This window comes from Emydura macquarii, unplaced genomic scaffold (assembly GCF_026122565.2).
Source record: "Emydura macquarii macquarii isolate MOO-44397 ecotype Brisbane River unplaced genomic scaffold, CSIRO-AGI_Emac_v2 contig_2422, whole genome shotgun sequence".
Classification (NCBI taxonomy): domain Eukaryota; kingdom Metazoa; phylum Chordata; order Testudines; family Chelidae; genus Emydura; species Emydura macquarii.
Genome location: NW_027132559.1, coordinates 26,311,016 through 26,329,702, shown reverse-complemented (window position 1 = coordinate 26,329,702; position 18,687 = coordinate 26,311,016). Strand labels below are relative to the sequence as shown.

The 18,687-nt window shown below is 37.7% G+C and overlaps 1 long non-coding RNA gene across 1 annotated transcript; it reads right to left on the bottom strand.

Moving 5' to 3' along the window:
* Nucleotides 1-9,639: 9,639 nt before the first annotated feature.
* On the bottom strand, nucleotides 9,640-17,639 carry LOC137162119 (uncharacterized). The gene is made up of 3 exons (XR_010922288.1): nucleotides 17,372-17,639; nucleotides 14,772-14,807; nucleotides 9,640-10,717 (listed from the first exon to the last, which is right to left on the bottom strand). It is a non-coding gene; the product is annotated as an uncharacterized lncRNA (long non-coding RNA).
* Between the last annotated feature and the right edge of the window lie 1,048 nt (nucleotides 17,640-18,687).

Genomic DNA, 18,687 nt, shown 5'->3' with positions numbered 1-18,687 from the left:
TGTAAAATGTTCATTAATGTGTTGATTCAAACATGTTAAAAAAATTAAGTTCACTAACACTATGCATTGAGCTTTTCTCAGTCTGCAGCACCTTTTGTGTCGTAGTTCAGTATTAAGCCTGATACCGCTCTTGTTCAGTAGTGCATCTCTGACTAGAATACAGTTGTGTGCCACCATCTCCACAATGCCCGTATGTCTTCACATAGACTTCATTATGCAAGTGAGTTAGGACAGAGAGGGCTTAGCATCTTGTGGGAACTAAAAGTTCCTGCTCTTCCTCTTCCGATGGGATTTACTTGGGTGTCTCCTTGTCCCTTTTTCTCTACCCACTAGTTCCAAATACTATCATACATTGTACAAAGTAACTCTTACTCTGACCAAATACACAAACACCATGATGCTGCAGACTAAACCTTATCTTCTCCATGTATGATCACATGAAAGACGACACATGCTCTCAACACCTCAGGCCCACTCCATCTCATTGCAGTATCCATTTCTTGTTTTCCTTTCTTCTCTCATTTTCCCTGTCATCTCCCCTTTCTTTCTCATTCTCCTCTGCCTACTGAGCAACCACTCTACATGCAGAGAGCCTGCAATTATTGATTTCCAAGTGATCAATTCATTAGGCTAGTGACAGTAAAGTCAAGAAATTCCTTTCCTAGAATATCAGGACTCTCAATAAACCAGTACAAAGAATGAAAGTTCGCCAACATATCAAAGTGAGGCTGGCACCTTGGGGATAGCAATCTTCTGCAGAAAAGCAAAGAATCTGAAAAAAATAGAAGGCATTTGGGTGAGATGGGCTTATTGTCCACTCACAGGGCATGGGCTGGGCTGATATGTACCAATACATAGTACTGGAACCTTTCTGAGCCTGTTCCTTTCCTGCCCTTATTGGCATCTCTGGAATCAGAGCCAGGGGAATAAAAATTCAGACATGCAACTGACTTCAGGCTGCTGCTTCCCCACCAGCTGAGAGAACTCTTGGGCCTGGCCCCACTGTCACAAGGGATCTGCAGATGTCACTGCTGCCACCAGTCACTTCCCTGCTGGATGGCAGCTACAGGGGCAGGCAGCACCAAAAGCAGAGGAGTAGCCATTCTACAGAAAGAACGTGGAAGGGGTGAAAACAGCAGGAGGGGAGTGATGTGCGGCAGGAATCTCCTTGAAATGGGAGGAGATTGAAGAAACTGGTGAATCTTGCACAACTAAAAGTACGTAAGATGGGCCCTGCCAAAAAAGAGACTATTTTTTTGTCCTTGTAACAGGGAGCAGAATCCGTGACTGCACAGCCAGGGTGTCTCATTACAGCTTCCATGGGTCAGCAACCACAGAGGATCCTGCCCTGCTAGATTGTGCTTCCCAAATACATTGTTGCTTCAGCTTGCATTAAGTCTTTTCAGCAACTGGGACGCTTCTCTCATTATAATAGATTTATTACTTTTCCCCCAGATGGTATGTGGGAAACATCAGTTGTATTTTGCCATTTTAAAAAAAAGTTACCTGGCACAATAGGCACAAGTGTCCCACTCTGCTGGCACAAGAGGAAGTTGCTTTAAAACTACAGATTTTTATGAAGAAAGGTAAAAGTACAAATACCATATTAGTCTAATACAGAGGAAGAGCTTTCTATAACTTTAGTCAGTAGCTACGATTCACTTGTTACTTGTTTTACAAATACAATCCATTTTTATTCCAGATCAATTCTAATTCTGTTTTCTAAAGAGATGATTTTACTGATTACATTTGATTCTCTTGGAACAGACTGAGGAAAAAGCCCTTCATTACTCAATGAAGGCCTTTTTCTTTGTTTCATATTACTAGACCTGCAGAGTGTAATTCTTTACTCTGGCTTTATTTATCCAAGGTACAGAGTTATATGTAAGTTTATTGAAGCAATTTACAAAACACCTGCTCTATAGCACTTCTGTGTTAGAAACTAGCTTATGAAAGAGAAATTTTAAAGATGGTATTAAGCTAATTATCTGTAGCTTAAAAAAATAAATAAATAAATAAACTGCTAAAGCAGACATCCACACATGCTGTTCTAAAAATATAAAGGGGGGGGGGGGGCGGCTAGAAGTAGGAGGAAGTAGGCCGTTGATGATGTGCTCCAATCATCCTGACAGAAACAACAACTGATGGTGAGATGTGGATAACTATGCAGCATTGTTTGGGGGAAAATAGGTATGTTACACCTACAGGTCAGCTCAATGGATGCTGACCTCCCAAACTGGCAGCAAAAAAAAACACATGCTGCAGTGACATAAGTTACTTCAGCTTGTAACTGGAAGAAGCCAGCAGGCAGCCTGCTAGGACCAATTCCACCCCCCAACCCTCCATACTCACAACTAACCCATCATAGCCAGAGGAATGGCCTATGAAGAATACTTACACCAGTGCCAGCTACTGCAATGCTAGGAGTTTGTGAGGTAGCCAAAAGGTGAAGTTTGGGTCTCCCACCCAGTGGTGCTGATTGGGCTGGAGGGTTTTTACTGCTGCCAAACCTTCTGCATCAGAGATCAAAGGAGAGAGACCAGGCTCTCACCTATCCCATTAGGTCTGCAGATCCCAGGGTTCTATTACTATTAGTCCAACCAGCCAAGTACAGGCAGTTTCTCACTCATATCGTAGCAGATGGTCCTTGTAGATTCGTCACTTATGTGCATTAAGACAGACAAGACTTGGCACTAAAACACAAGATTTCATCTTGACAATGTAAAATATGAAGCCCAGGTAGCTAGAACAAAGTGACATTCCATTTACTTATACAGTGCAATTCAGTCATCAGATTTCATTGTGCTCACTGTTACAGGAAGTTTGGACAGACAGCGAAGTCTTATATTGTGGATTCAACTAGCTCTTAAAATACAGGCTTCCATGCAAAATTTTGGAACCTCTGAGCTCTAGTCTTCAGCTCCTATTAGCTTCCAAGCATGGATGAATGCTTTGCCTGTTAAAAGATTCATTGCGCTACATTTGAGGAGCAGCCTTTAGTAGGATGTAGCGTGCTATATAACTATTAATAATAACCATACTTAACAAAAAGTAGGCCTTTAACCACAAGCAAATGTATTCTTTATACTAAACCTGTGTTACATTAGTTGAGAAACAATAATATAATTAGTAGCCTTAGTATCTCTCAGATATTTGTGTGCTACACTTATGTACAACAGTTAGGGAGAAGCTTTTTATACCTTAGCAACCAACAGAAATAATTTGATCATCTATTCCCAGTATCAGATTTGTTCATTAGGGATTTTTTAAAGTTTTTTTCCCCCCCCAGTAGTGTGCTTTTAAGTGCTGAAAATGAAATGGTCAGTATATAATGGGAAGTATGCTGGTGAATTTCTAACGTGAATATTATTTCCTACATTTTCCCTTCAGGCTCATGCTCAGCTCCACAGTTTTATAGTTTTCACAGGATCATAGCTTATTAGTACACATCAAGCAGATGTCCAGAAAAAAAAGTTATTGGAGAAGAAGTATGGATAAGCAGCTTTCATAAAACAGTTTATCCTCTAAATCCATAAGGAGGGTTATATCAATCACAGTGTACTTTCATTCTAACTGCTTATTTGTTTTATCAAAATAATATTTATTTCATGGTTTCAGTTTGATTAATCTGGGCAGCTCATATCACTTAACACAATTATTAAAACATTTAAAGTCTTTAGCAGAAAAATCTCAATTATTCAATCAGATTGCTCTGCAAGAATAATAAAACTAATCCACCAGACCCTAAGATCTCATCTAAATCTGTGGTGTATAATCACTCATTCTAAGAGTCTATAACACCTCTATAAATTATTCCTTGAGCTCAAGTGGTGGAGGCCTGTACTGTGTGATTCAGATGATTCAAACTATGCTGATGAACCAGGGAGAGGTTTTATTATAGTTGTACATGACAATTTGTTTTTGCAGATTTTTTTTTTTTTTTTAAATAAAAAGAAAGTTCCATAGAACTCCTCCAAAATCAAAATTACTATGTTAGAAAGAACATTAAGGGTTAAAATGTGGTTTTGTCACAAGCAAAGGGCTTTTGTGTAGACAAAGCTTTACAGGTCAACCCTTTCCTTCTAGTTTCCCATGCATATTTCCAGTCTCATAAGGAGTAATGGAATGGAGAAATTAAAATGATAATTTAAATAAACCAGAGAAAAAACTTAGTTGGTCACACTAACAATGCAATTTAAAGGGATTTAATTGAATTACATAGTCTTAGATAGCATGAAATGAAAGTGGGAAAGACATCAGGGATCACTTTTTCATGCAGAAAATCATAAAAGTGTGTAATGGCCCAGCAAGCAATATTGTTAAGGCTAAATGATGGGGGAATTTGAGAAACAGAACTATAATGCATCAAAGATATAAAGGGCAGTGAAGGAGGGATAAGCTCTATTGGGATCATACATATATATGCACCTCACTTCTTCCCTATATTGCTATCTTCCTTTAATTTTACACTTTTATAATTAATTCATAAATAAAGATCTTAATCATAATATATTATTTCAAAATAGGATTTTGAAATTCAATGTTCTTGGTCACTTTTTTATATTGGAAACTGAAAATATTTTCATTCCAATTTTAATTAATATTTTCAGGAATACATTAATTCAATGAGAAAATAAATGAATGATTTAACAAAACCATACATACCACACTATAGCAATACATTTGATACTTTGAATTACTTGCCGCCGCCCCCCCCCCCCCCCCCCCCACACACCATCCACCACTGAAGTTTTTTTATTATCTTGAGGAATAAAACAAAATATGCATGGATTTCTACCTTCAGTCTTATTCATTCTGCAAATGATAAACTAATCTCAAAAGAAAACACCATCTCCATCTGTGGGCTACTCTCTCTAACTGCACCTTCACACTCAATGCCAGCTCATGGCTGATCTGCTGACCTCCTCAAAGACAGAATTAGCAACAACGTCCAATACCATGTTAGAAATAAAAATGGGCCCTGATCCTGCTCACAGTTGTACACTTGCTTAAACTTGATGCATATGAGTAATTCCATTGACTTCTCAGGGACTACTGTTGAGTTCAGTGGGGCTACTCATGTGCAAATTTAGGCATATGTATAACTGTTTGCAGGATCCTGGTTATAATTTGCATATCCTCTTCTACAATAATAAGAATATTCTCTTTATTTACCTCTACTTGCCTATTTTTAAGACTTGAAAACAGACATTAATAGATCACTGGGAACCGCTTGCCATTTATCTCCTAATTATTCTAAAAAACCCTCCATTTATTGTACGGTCAGGATTTGTTTTTCTTCCTGTCACTAAGTTTTCTGTTTGATCTACCTGTGAGAAGATACTGAAGTGATTTAAAATCTTCTGCTCAAGGCACAGACTTATCTTTTTGAGCGACTCTTGTAAACTGAAGCCTGAGTGTTTAAAGATAGCTTAACAACAAGAACAACAAAAATAAGATATAATTGGAAAGTGGATTATCAGATACCATATGTGACTGGACAAGAAGGTAGCAGTTGCTTATCATCAGATGAGTCAGAGCCAATAGTTAGAATGCTATTTACTGCAAGGGAAGTAGAGAGAATAAATTGAGCCATATAGAAATAAGCATCCATCTTTTTGAATCTTTGTAATAACAAGAAATAATGGTTACTCATTAAACCAGCAGTTCATTTCTGCACTTACCTGTATTAAATAATACATTCACATTATCTACTCTATACAATGGAGTCTACTTAAATTAGGTCTATATTCAACTATTGTAGCTGGATTCAAAAAGAATTGGATAATTTTATGACTAGTAAGATTTCTAGCTATGCAAGCAAAGATGAGGTGATCAAATCTCACACTTTGGGCTGTAGAATGATTGCCACATGGGTCATGAATCCCACCTACTACTATATTCAGCATTGTGTAATTAGCTAGGTGCATCATGGGGGTGTTTTTCCCTCTTTCTGTAGCATCAGTTATTATCCTGCTTCCAGCAGTAGCTACCTGATTTACTAGACTAGTAGGCATACTACATTATAATAGAATGCATCTGGGTTAGGATTTCAAGATTTAGAATAAATTCTGGGCCAGATAGCTATATATCTGAAACAACAAGGTATTGTGTTGCACTAACATTTCTATATGCATAAACTGTTATGGGCCTTGAAAGGGACTGAAAACTGACAGAAACCACAATTTGCCCCTGAGATGGAAAGGAACAGATTGAACTGGGGGAAAAAAATCTCTTTCTCTAGATGTCACAGCTGAGATGATATAAAAGGAGAACTTTTCATATGGATTGTAATCTGGATTTGAGGAAGAATGTAGGCATTCTAGGCCCATCAGACTATATACACAATCTGACAGCAATACAGGGGAGTGGATTTACTCATCACCTTTTCTAAACCAGTGGGGGCTGAAAAATATCTCCTCCATCTTCCCTCTTTCAGGATTATTAATAAAAAAATTCCCCTCTGACTGCTTTGTTCCTAGTTTGCACCATCCTCCCTCTCTGGGTTTATAACACCTGTCATATAGAAATGAGAGACTCATCTCTTTGATGAGGTCTTCATTCAGCAGTGACATCTCCTGATCACTTGAAGGGTATTTTTGAATGGAGACAAAGAGGCAAACCCATTTATTTTCATAGATTAGGAGATGTGCTGACTAGTAATAAAATATACATCTGGAATGGAGTACCTTTACTGTCATGTTCAGAGTTCTAAGAAAATTGCAAATGATACAAATATTCTGGGATGTTTTTACTATTCATAAAGTTCAATTTTGTATGAAATGCTTTGTAAAAGTGTGAAATATGCTCAAATGCCTACAAATGAAAGCATTTCAGGGTTCTCCTTTGTGAGCCTGCCTGCTCCAAGCAGTAGATCCAGTTTGTGTACAAGATTAGGTCAAGGAGACATATACTGATTATTTACCATTTAGTATGTGTTTCCTTTTCTTGATCTCATGCTACTTAAAATAACCAAAATTAACTCATGATGTGCCTGAGCTCTTTGAGTCTACTTTTGCCTTCAGAGGGGTGCAAGCAATTCCCATGTACTTCAGAGTAACCTGTATGCACATAGGTGTGGTTCTTTTGTGGCTAAAACATTGGAGAGTTTGCTTTCTCTTCTCATTTAACATCTGTGCCAGATGCAACTTCTGGAGCTGTTAATTGTGAATGGAACTGCTCAACAGTTCCTTCAAGTTCCCTTCAAGTTGAAGAAAGGCTCCATAGAAATGGAAGATCAAAAGAGGACATGAGATAGAGAAGTGCGATACAAAATATCAGTTCATATCCAGATAAAATTCAAGCCTAAGAAAATGGAGTGCCAGAAGTCTTAGTTTTCCTCTCTAATGCAAATATAATACAAAGCTGGCATTCAACAGTTAATATTATAATCTGCCATTGCTCAGATTACTGCATTATGGTGTCATTTCATTACTGTTTCTGTGCGCAAATAGAAGAAATGCATGCTTACAGTTTATTTTTAGGGGCTATCATCTTTCTGCCACAAGTCAAGATAAGTCTACTGTATCACATACATATGCCATGAACAGAGAGTCTTAATACACATCTGTTACCAGTGTTTGGGTTTGTCTATTTTGTTTGTTTTAATTGTAGCTGAGGCATCCTTTGCCTATAATATATCAGGTTAATGCTTTAACAAGACAGTTTTTACTAATTGTGCAGTATGATAACTGAAAACAACATTCTAAATTTTAGAAGGAGATGCAGCAGATTGCCATATTAAATTCAGATATCAGACTCCAATTTAATCCTGAAGTAGCAGTCAGTGATACACATTTAGAACAAAAATTGCTGTTTTGATACATTTAAAATTTTGACATCTTAATGAAAAGAGACATCTTAATCAAAAAGCAGCGGTGGTCTCATGTCATGTTAATACTGCACTATATATAGAAGATCCTAGTTTAAGACTTCCATTGTACCATCCCATTCCTCAGGTCTATGGGAAAGGGTCATATTCAATCTTGAGCTGAAGGTGAAGCATTACAGGATACACATCTCTTTTTGCATGGCCTTTGCTGGCTGATCCATGGTGTTGAGGGCTGCTTTGGGAGACACGGGATGCCTGCCCAACAAGCCAAAGGAAAAACTGAAGCAATGCTATCTTTACTAGTCAGAGTGGGCTAAAGATACAAAAAGGAGGGAAAAGACAAGGAAGAGATGGACAGATCCTCAGCCTGAAGTCAACTGTCTATATCATTTTACATCAGCAGAGGATCTGGCCCCAAATCTCTGCCTCATAAATAAAGAGGTCTGGATGAATCCAATACATAGAAAAGCAGAGGTAAGATTAAGGATTTAAACCACTGAAAAACTAATCCTATTGCTTCAAACCTTAATCATTCCTCATTAATTTAACCCAGTCACTAGTTGCCCTCTGAACAGCTTTTTGATCTGAATAAAATGCTGCTTTCTAGTTCACCTCTGTCTTGTGCACTACACAGTTTTTGACATTCTAGAGTTAAATGTAGCATCATTTATGACATTAGTACATAGGGCCTGATTATAGCTTGAACTAAGATCTCTTTACACCACTCTCACCATGTTAAATGGCCTATGATCAGGTCATAGCCCCTTAACATTAGAGTTTGGTGAAATTTCTCACCTGTACATTTTTTTCAGGGTGGGGTGGGGGAGAGAAAGCAGCTTTGGTGACACCAAAGTATTTCACAAATTTATCCATTTCACCAAATTGTTGTAGTAGGAAAATAAAAAAGTTTGGAAAAAAATAGACCATTTGTTTAGAATATTCTATTTTAATTGTCTTTTGAAGTTTCCTTTAACTTAAAAAGTAAAAATGCTCAAAAATCAAAATGAAATATTTTGTTTTGAGTTGAACAAAATGTTTTGTTTGACCCAAAACAAAACAAATGTATTTAATTTTTTTCAGAAGTGCTGGTGAACCAAAAAATCCATTATTCACACAGCTCTACCTTACGCTGCCTGAGCAGTGTAAAGAGGCCTTAGGGGACGTCTAGACTTGGAGCTGGGGGTGTGATTCCAGCTCAAACAGATACACTCACCCTAGCTCTCACTGCATTAGTGCGCTAAAAATAGAATGTAGCCATGGCAGCCGGAGTGGCAGGAGGGACTAGCCACTTGAGTGCATGTCCATCAAAGATACTAGGTACATACTTGAGGAAACGAGGCTCCCTACCCACCATCATGGCTATATTCTATTTTTAGCACATTAACTCAGTGACAGCTAGCACGGGTATATCTCCTTGAACTGGGAGATCACACTCCAGCTCCAAATGCAGACAAGTGAATAAGTGAGATGTAAGTGAGTAAGTAAATGTAAGTGAGAATCAGTCCTATTGTGTGTTTATGCTGTTATTTACTGAATATTAACCAATAGTTAATATTCAAACTTGTACTATGTTAAAAAAAATCACCTGCATGTCAGAACACAAACAAACAAACAAAGTTTTCTTGCCAGCTTTTAGGACACTTTTGTCCCTTTCACAAATGTATACTGTGTCAAGATTTCACCCCTAGCTATACACCAATGACATCTTAATCTGCATTCTAATCATTATAGCTCTGGCAAAGATTTTCGACTCTTAATCAGTCTGGTGATGTCTGGCCCAAAAGTAAACTGAAATATTCCTCTGAAAGATTATGCTCTACCAGGAGGAAACCCAATTAAGGAATTCAGTGCACATATAAAATTCCATGCACAAAAACCTTTGTCAAGGTGAGGTTATGATTGTAGGCACTTGCCTTTCAAGAATGCTTTTAAAAGCACAACATATCAGAAGGCCAGGAAATTCAGAATTAAGGTTGCACTGTAAGCAATGCACTGACTCAAACTCTGGTTGGATGAAGAGCTTTCTTCCCACCTTCCCCTTGCTGAACCTCCTCTCATTTCCCAGGCCTGATAGAGAAAGGTCCCCTCCCTCATGCCCATCTGCATCCTGAAGCTTTTCAGGTCCCATACTGAGTGCCCTAGGGATGGAAGATCCCCCTGCTCTTCCCCAAGACCACAGATCTATCCTGCGAGTTATGAGGCTCACATGGCTTTTTGTTGCAGAACTTCAATCGGGTGTTATGAAGGAATTTAAATTTGGCTTATGCTAGAAACTCAGCTGCAATCTTGAACATGGAGCAGCTACCACTTTTTTTTATAATACTGAGGAAAGTCATCAGGAGAGAAAACACAGGTTAAACTTTTGAGAGGAAAAATTTACAAATTGCTAAACAGGACTCTGTAATTAATGACATTATTAATTGGATGGATGTAATGAAAAAGGTCATTCTCCCTTAATATAATTCTCTTACACTATATACCTTTTTATCAGAGTTGTATTTACATGCATAAGCCAAGGACATACATGTAACACCTGGGCTGCTATTAGTACCATGGGAAGTCTAGTAGAGTTAGTCCATCCTCGTTCATGGGCAAGACAGTGTTGCTTTACATTCTGGGTGTCCTGTTTTACCAAAGGCAGGACTCTGATGGCTGGATCTTGCTGTTGGAAGAAGGACCTGGGGATCCTCAGGAGAGACTATTTTGTATGTCCATGGGAAAGAGTACATCACAGTGCAGTTGCAGCATTTCTGGGGTTTACAAGGAGTGGTGGAAGACTATCAGGCCAAGAAGGCCCCATTCCTCAGCAGCTGCCAGGGAGCTCTAGCAGTTCAGCATGGGGGAGCATGCAGAAGAAATTACTCTGCCTCAGCAGCTGCAGCCAATCTACAAGGAAAGGAACAGGACTGTGAGCAAGACTCAGGCAGGATTCTCCTTCCTCCTTATGGGGTGGGGAGACATGACAAACTGGACTGAGGGTGAGCTGGGAAGCATTCTTCCCCCACAGCTGAAGCCCTCAACTACTGAGTCTGTGTGAACAAAAGGCTGGGGTTATAGCCCAAACTGAAAGGAAGACAGGGAAAGTAGGAAGCAGCACTGGGGAGGCTGATCTGGAGTGGCAGCCAGAAGGGATTGAGCCACCCCTTGCCTCTCTCCCTTTGGGACCTGGGATGGGATATGGTGGAGACAGAAGGCCTGGGTCCCCCATCCTTCTCCTGGCTTCCTGAGATCTCATTGGCATCACTAATAATCACTGTTGTACGTGACTAAGGGCTGTCATTAATAATCCAAACCTGGGACAGGACCTCTTGCTCCTGCTTTCTCAGCTGGTGACTTCTTAGTTCCCCTCAGATTGAAGAGCAGAGAGTTGTGAGCTAAGAGAAGATACTGAAGGGCCCTGCCTCACTTTGCAACAAAGACTTTCTCTAGACAATGGGATATTGCATCCATTACCACTGGAGCACCCTTGGCTGTGTGACCATGTCTTAGGAGGACTCTGTTGGAGTCCTAGGAGGGCCTTTGTCTGTGACACCTCTTAAAGCTAGGATCAGACCATTCCAAACCCTGAGAGTTTGGCATTGCTGCATTATTGGATTCCACCTGCTCAAAATGTTGAAAAGTGTAATGAAATTTAAGTGAAACTGTCTACACTGTCTTTGTCCAAGACAAGTAAAGGCAGAAAGCAAAGAAACAGCATAAATAATGACAAGTAAATTAAAATGTTAAAGTTATTTGATCTGTAATCATCTAAGATGGTATCACTGGTGAAGGAATACATTTTAAACAGCTATTGTAAGCTGACAGTATCCAATGAATACTTTTAAAGAGGTAAATTAATCCACATCGCCATTCTGCTGCAAATTCACTTAATGGGTCTTGTGCTGGCAAGAAGGATAATAGCAAGCATAGCAATCAGTGGGTAGTTGGTTTATAGATTTACGGCAGGTAATCCCACTATGGGAAGTGTGCTAATGATCAGAAGACCAACTCAGAGTCATGATTTTATTTTGGATCTGGAGATTTCATAGCCTCATTTACAAAGCAAGGAACCAAAGTCTTTGTTAAAGAGTTTTTAAAATAGCCAGTAGGCATGTGTTAATTTTTCAAGGGCCACTTCTGCTGTATTATTCTTTCCTCATTCTTTTTCCCCATTCAAATTCATTCCATTGAAGATAAAAGTGTATGCCTGTCTTCTGCAGTTTAAATCTTTGCTTATGTACTAATGAATCTGACTAGGTGTCATAGAAGACACTAATGAGCATCACTAGCTTTCATTTAACTCTACTGCTTATACACACTGGAAAATCTGTTGGTTTATTCATAACTACCACTACATATTCTTTCATTAGTTAGATACTAGTTTTCCCTGTTGTGCATTTTGTTTTTATGGAGAAGTATGAAATGTTAATTCGTCCCTCAAAACCCAAGGCAAAATGCCCCCCACCCCAGTCCTCTTTAAAATGCAATCACTCGCACAGCAAATGATTTCAAACATCTGAGCACCAGGAGCTAGAGGCTTTTAAGAAAAAAAATGAAGAGAAAGCTCAGTGTAACTTGGGTGTCCAATTTACTGTGTATGCAGCATTTCTTCTGGTTAAATCAAGCAGCAGGGCTGCAATTATAAAATATACAATAAACAACTGTTAAGAACTACCATGTTCCCAGCAGGGCTCTTAGATTAGATTTTGGAACAAGGCATGTCTACATCTTTCAAGACTCTGGCCTGAATCTATCATTTTTACTTTCAGTGCTTCCTAATCAATATAAGCAACCTCCTATCTCAACTTCCTACTGTTCTAGTGGAACAGTTGTATTGCAATGTTCGACACACATATGTTGGAGAGATTTATAAATACCATATGTAATCAGACTTGATACAATGAAATCTGAAACACCTGCCCTCAGCAGGTACTGACTGGGCAAGAAAATTTGGTATTGAGGTGCTCAGAGGAGATGGCAGACTGGCTTGGCAAGGAAACTGAGACGTGTGAGGAGTGGCGAGTAGGACTAGATAGGCAAGAAGAATGGTGCTGTGACAAGGAGACAAAGATGGGGAAGAGACAGGACTGGGACAAGGATAGATTAGAGGGAATGGGGAAAAAGGACCCAACTACAGCTAACAGAAAAAAGCATTCCATCAGACAATTCAGTTGGAAAATGCCATTTCACTGAAGCTGAAACTTTGTGAGAACACGGATTTTGATTATATTTCATTTGGGGAAAAAAATGGAAAAATCATTTTGATAAGGTCAAAACAGAATGTTTCAAGCTCATTGGAACATTGATTTGTTTTTCAAAATGACTATTCTGAAATTTACTTTATATAAAACATTACAAGTAATATAAATGTCAAAATCAGAACAAACAGTTTTGTAAAAAAAATTGATTGGCTGGACACTAAGGTTTTATTTATTTCATTTTGTGGGAAATGTAATTGTTTTATTCTCAATCCAAACAAAAATAAGTGTCAAAATGTCAGAATTTCCCACAAAATGGAAATTGAGTTTTAAGGAGTTCTAGTTCCAACTGTGCTGATGACCCATGTGGGTGCAGTATGATGTCACAAGATGGAATTACTGGAAATTCTGAAAGATGGACTTTTGGATTAGTGTATATGGCTAAGTTCTCTTATTCTTCCCAATTTAGTTCTCTTACAGAAATTGTTACCATTTGATGCAGTAGTATTCCTTCAGAATTTATTTAATTACTTTCACCTTTTCATAGTTCCATTCTTTTAACCAGTTCAGTGCTTTGGAAGGTTGGCATCCTACTTTACTAGATCAGATTCCTGCCCCCCATATTGCTGCATTGTTTTCCTTAGACAGACTCATCCCGTGCAGTTTTATTTTCTTCCCTAGAGATGACCTGGCATTTACCCTCACTAGTTCATAGTTCTTGACAGACGTTCAAACAAATGTTTGAATATTTGTTGGAGTTTTATTTTTGTACTTCAGTTTCATTGTGTTGCAACACCGTGTGGGCCAGGAGCCAACAGAAAAAGCAACTGCTTCCCAAAGGCATTAACATTTTCATTAGGTCACAGCTCTATAAAAATAGACAGTCTAAAGGGTAATGAGCCAGGTTATCTTCATTCATGTTTTAATGAATCTAATAATTCCTATAGCAGTCATTCTTCTTATTTTATATAAACCCACAGGTAATGATGTGCCCTCAGATCACTATTTATGAACTTTTATTCAAATATTTGAAAAAGCAATAGGCCTGATTCTATCCTAGTTTATGATAAGGAGTAACTCCAGGATTAACCTATTTATTATGGTGTAAGTAAGAAGAGAACAAGGCCGTACACCTTTGCTTCTGAAGAATTGCAAATTCATTTCTGTGCATAGACTTAATGAGGTTATTTTGTCAAGAAGATGATTGCCTTATATATATTTAATATGTGTATGTAAGTATGTAATGAGAATCCTAATAGAAATTAAATGTTGCATCTTCTGATATTACCTTGGTGTGCAAATATTTTATATAAACCAAATGAGAACTGTTCATTAAATTTTGGTACATCTTGTAATATGAATTATTGCCAGCAAAAAAAGCTAGACTTCTAAAATCATCCCTTAACTTTGCATGTCATTACTTACCCATCAATTTTCTTTCTTACTATATAATAAAACTCTTCAGGATGGGGACCTTGTCTACTGTATCAGTGCTATGGAGATCTGATCCTGATTAGGGCTTTTGGGCATTAACCGACATCTCATAAAAAGCTTTCCCCATCTCAAGCATTATATTTTTCTTCTGTTTAACTAACTACTTTAAATATGCTGTATGTATGCAAATATACTTCAAAATATGTTTACCATATTACACTGTCTCAAACAAATGAGTACTGAAGAAGAATGTAAGACAGATCAAAACATCTTTAGAAACAAGCAATTTTATGGTAGGTTAAGTCCCCGTGATGTACAATAACACTTGCCTCTTTTGCCTTCCTTTTTTCACAGTATGTTTCCACCTGCAGACAGCAGCAAGAATGGGAGACAAATAGAGATTTTTCAATGTAAGAAAATGTCATTAAGAAGAGGAGAAACCTTGGAAGCATCTCTCTGGCTTGAATTACATAGAAATTACCTTTTGCTGTTCAACAAATATGGTACTATGCCACCTTTAGGAATGTTTTTTTAGTTTTAATCAGGAATTGTTACATTACACAGCTTTAAGTGGTAAATTGTATAGGCCTTACAAGGAAGTTGACGGAATTATTTCTAAATAGATTACTTTTGCTACAAATAAAAAATTGCAGGATACAGAAGATGATTGCAGGTACGTAAGTCTTAGCAAAGTTATTATATGCTACTGTTTTTAATAAATTGAAAGCTTTCACAAGAAAAAAATGTAGCCCTTTCTTTGCAGCTACAGACTTTGCAATGCAAACTTGAAGAAGAGCTCTGTGTAAGCTCGAAAGTGCATCTCTCACCAGCAGAAATTGGTTCAATAAGACATTATCTCACCCATCTTGTGTATCAATGTAAACCAGTGTCTGATTGCCCTTTTAATTCAACTTAGCCTAATCTGTGTATAACTAAAGAGAAAATATTTCACTAGGGCTAACCATAAAACAAGAAATTAATTTCATGAACAATTTTGAAGTTTCAGAAATTGTTTTCATTCTGCCTCAGGATGAAACCAAGACTTTTCAACATTTTTCATTAAAAACCCGGAAGAGAGACCTACCCCAGAATCATCAATAGCCTGATGCTTAAGACACTGACGTGAAAGACCTACATTCAAGTCTGTGTTCCAAATCAAACAGTACAGGGACTAGAACCTAGGTCTCCTACAGCCTAGGTGAGTACCTTATGCACTGATCTAGTCTAAGGCAGGTGGCTCTGTCTCAATTCCATCCTTGATCTCAGACACCTTATCAAAATCATACTTCCTATTAAAAGTTTCAGTTTGCCAAATCAGCATCTTCTGAAGGAAAAGCCTTTAGTTGAAAAATTCACGACAAGCTCTATAATTTCACCTCTCCCCCAAATCATTCCCTTCACTGAGGTACGAACTCCATTTCATACAATACAATGAAGTATTTAAATACCATGATTAGTGCATAAGGGCCTGTCTACAATACAAATACAACCCTGTTAGAGAACCTGGTTACAATAGCTATCCCCTAACTTGGTTGAAAATAAGACTCCAATCGTTAGCCATTATTTTGTAAACGGGGACCAATTTATATTAACCTATCTGCTCTACCAATGTTTATAACTAATGTGGGAGACAATTATGTTGTAATCATATTCCTTCACAAGGTTAAATTTATGATCTAGACAGGCCCTTAAATACAACCATGTAAGAAACTAGTTACAATACAATTCCATTTTGGCCAAAACTTAAAGCAAGTGCTTATGGAACATGTTTAATGACAGAGGGATAATTTCTGTTTCCATTTACCTGTGTAAATTCATTGGGTTTGCTGACAAGTGTAACTAAGAACATAACTGATCATGGGATTCTCTTCTTTCCTACGTTTGTGTGGGTGAATATGAAAATTCAAATTTATAATCAGTCTGCTGGAGATAATGATTTTGAAAAATGAGGACACTGGCAAACCAAGTGCCAGCTCATGCCAAGGCCACAGAGCTCACTGAACACTGACAAATAGCTGGAAGCCAATCTGGCTTTTCTGTGGGTTAGCCTAGTTAAAATAAACAGTTTTTAAGTATGTTTAGTGTTTAGACTTTATGGAATGCTTGTAGGATGCTGCATGTATTAATCCTACGTATAATATCTGTATCCTATGTTATAAAATGATGTTTAAATGTTTGCTAAAACTGTAAATCCTGCCTGGGAGAAGCATTACCACATGAAATACTCATTCACTACATGAAGTGTTATCTCCTGCCTATCAAGAAGGATTATTGAATCCAAATGGGCCATTGTGGAACAGAGACTTTGTAGACTGCTTCCACCACAGCCCTGAAGAGGATATGTGAGAGAAATAATACTGCAAATATTGGCAACATATATAGGAGGCAACATGTATATTACTGTATTATTTCTACCAACTGCATCTGAGGAAGTAGGCTGAAGCCTATGAAAGCTTATGCCTGCTGAAATTAAATTTGTTAGTCTTTAAAGTGCTACAGAACTCTCGTTGTTTTTGCTGTCTATAGACTAACACAGCTACCCCTCTGAAGGAGATCTCAAGTTTTCTATGCTGTTTGGACTCTAAGGGACAAAGATTCTTAAACAAACAAGATTATAACCCATGATTAAACTGTGTTAGCCCTACAGGATTTATAGAAATGGCATATTTCAGCAGTCTATCACCATCTGAAACCTAAGACTATCACTCATTTTTGCGTGTCTGTCTGTTTTAACTGTATAAAAAACTTATTTCTCTTTAGTTAATAAAGCCTTAGTTTTTTTACTATAGGGTTGACTACAAGCATTGTCTCTGGTGTGAGATCTAAGGTGCAAATTGACCTGGGGTAAGAGACTGGTCCTTTGGGACTGGAGTAACCTCTTTTGTGATCTTTGCTGTTAAGTGACCATCTATCATAAAGTCAAGCTTACCTGGGTGGCAGCAGGATAGATTGGAACACCCAAGGGGACTGTCTAGGACTCCATGTTAAGGCTGTCCAGTGCCTGAAGCATTTACATTTGTTACTTGGTTGGTGAAATGTAAGTATAGAACTCTCAACCAGTTTGGTGTTTATGACCTGCTTCTTAACAGGCTGCTCTGAGGTTGGTATGCTCACTCATGAGCCACTCCAGACAGCATGACAATAAATCAATTAATTCTTTTATGTTGATTAGTATGCCAAATAGGGATTCTGCTACATTAAGATTAATGGCTCAAGCAGCAGGGATGGTTCCTGGATGATTTGGTTAATTGATAACCAATTGTTTACATTCTGAATGTCATCAGCTGTGCAATATGTTACAAACTTCTCAGGGGGGAATGATGAGGGTCATGCTTTTGGAGAATGTCAACAAGTGACCTGTATGGATAAAGAAATGGAATGATTCTGGTTGCATCATGCAGAGAAGCACCTTTTTGTGTTTGTTAGATTTCAATCCATTCCTCTCATCCACTCCTCCCCCCTCCCCCCAAATATTTATGGGATAAAATGAAATCAATGAAACTTTGCCAATTTACATCAGCTTAGGACATAGCTCTCAGTAGTTTCTGCAGGAATTATTTTTAAAAAGAGAGAGAACATGCCTACAATAACAGAGAAATAACTTCACCAATCAGGCTTTCCTGGTAATTTGAACTGCATGAGACTACATTTCAGCAAAATAAGAGACCTCCTGTTTAGCAATCAGTGAGTGACTAGCTAATCAGGTGAGTTAAGAAGTTATTATATATATATATATATATATATATACACACACACACACACACACAAAGCCCTTCATTTTTAGTTTTTACTGAAAAATTTCTGGGTTTTACACAAGCTATTATTCTGTTAGTGATTTCTCTCAATTTTGGACCACTCAAATATAAGAAAATACTGATTGTGTTAAGAGAAATCCATTACATTAGGTAGATGTCTATTAAGAATAAATTAATCAAAGTATAAATGCAAGGTTGTCTGTTAAAGTAAGACTATGTAGTAGAAAATATTCTTATATGCATGCACATATGTACATTCTGTTAATGTACAGTTCATTAAATAAAGCACAGCATTAAACTGCTTTTACTTTCAATACTCTTCCTTTTCTCTGTTGCTTTTCTTCTGTCCTGATTTCCCATGGTATTAACGCAGATATTTTCCCAGAAAACAGTGAAGTTAATTTTACTGATTTTCACCTATTTAATTTTTCAAGTAAACATTGATAAATTCTCATGCAATTATAAACAAAAACGGAAATCAAAGGGCTTT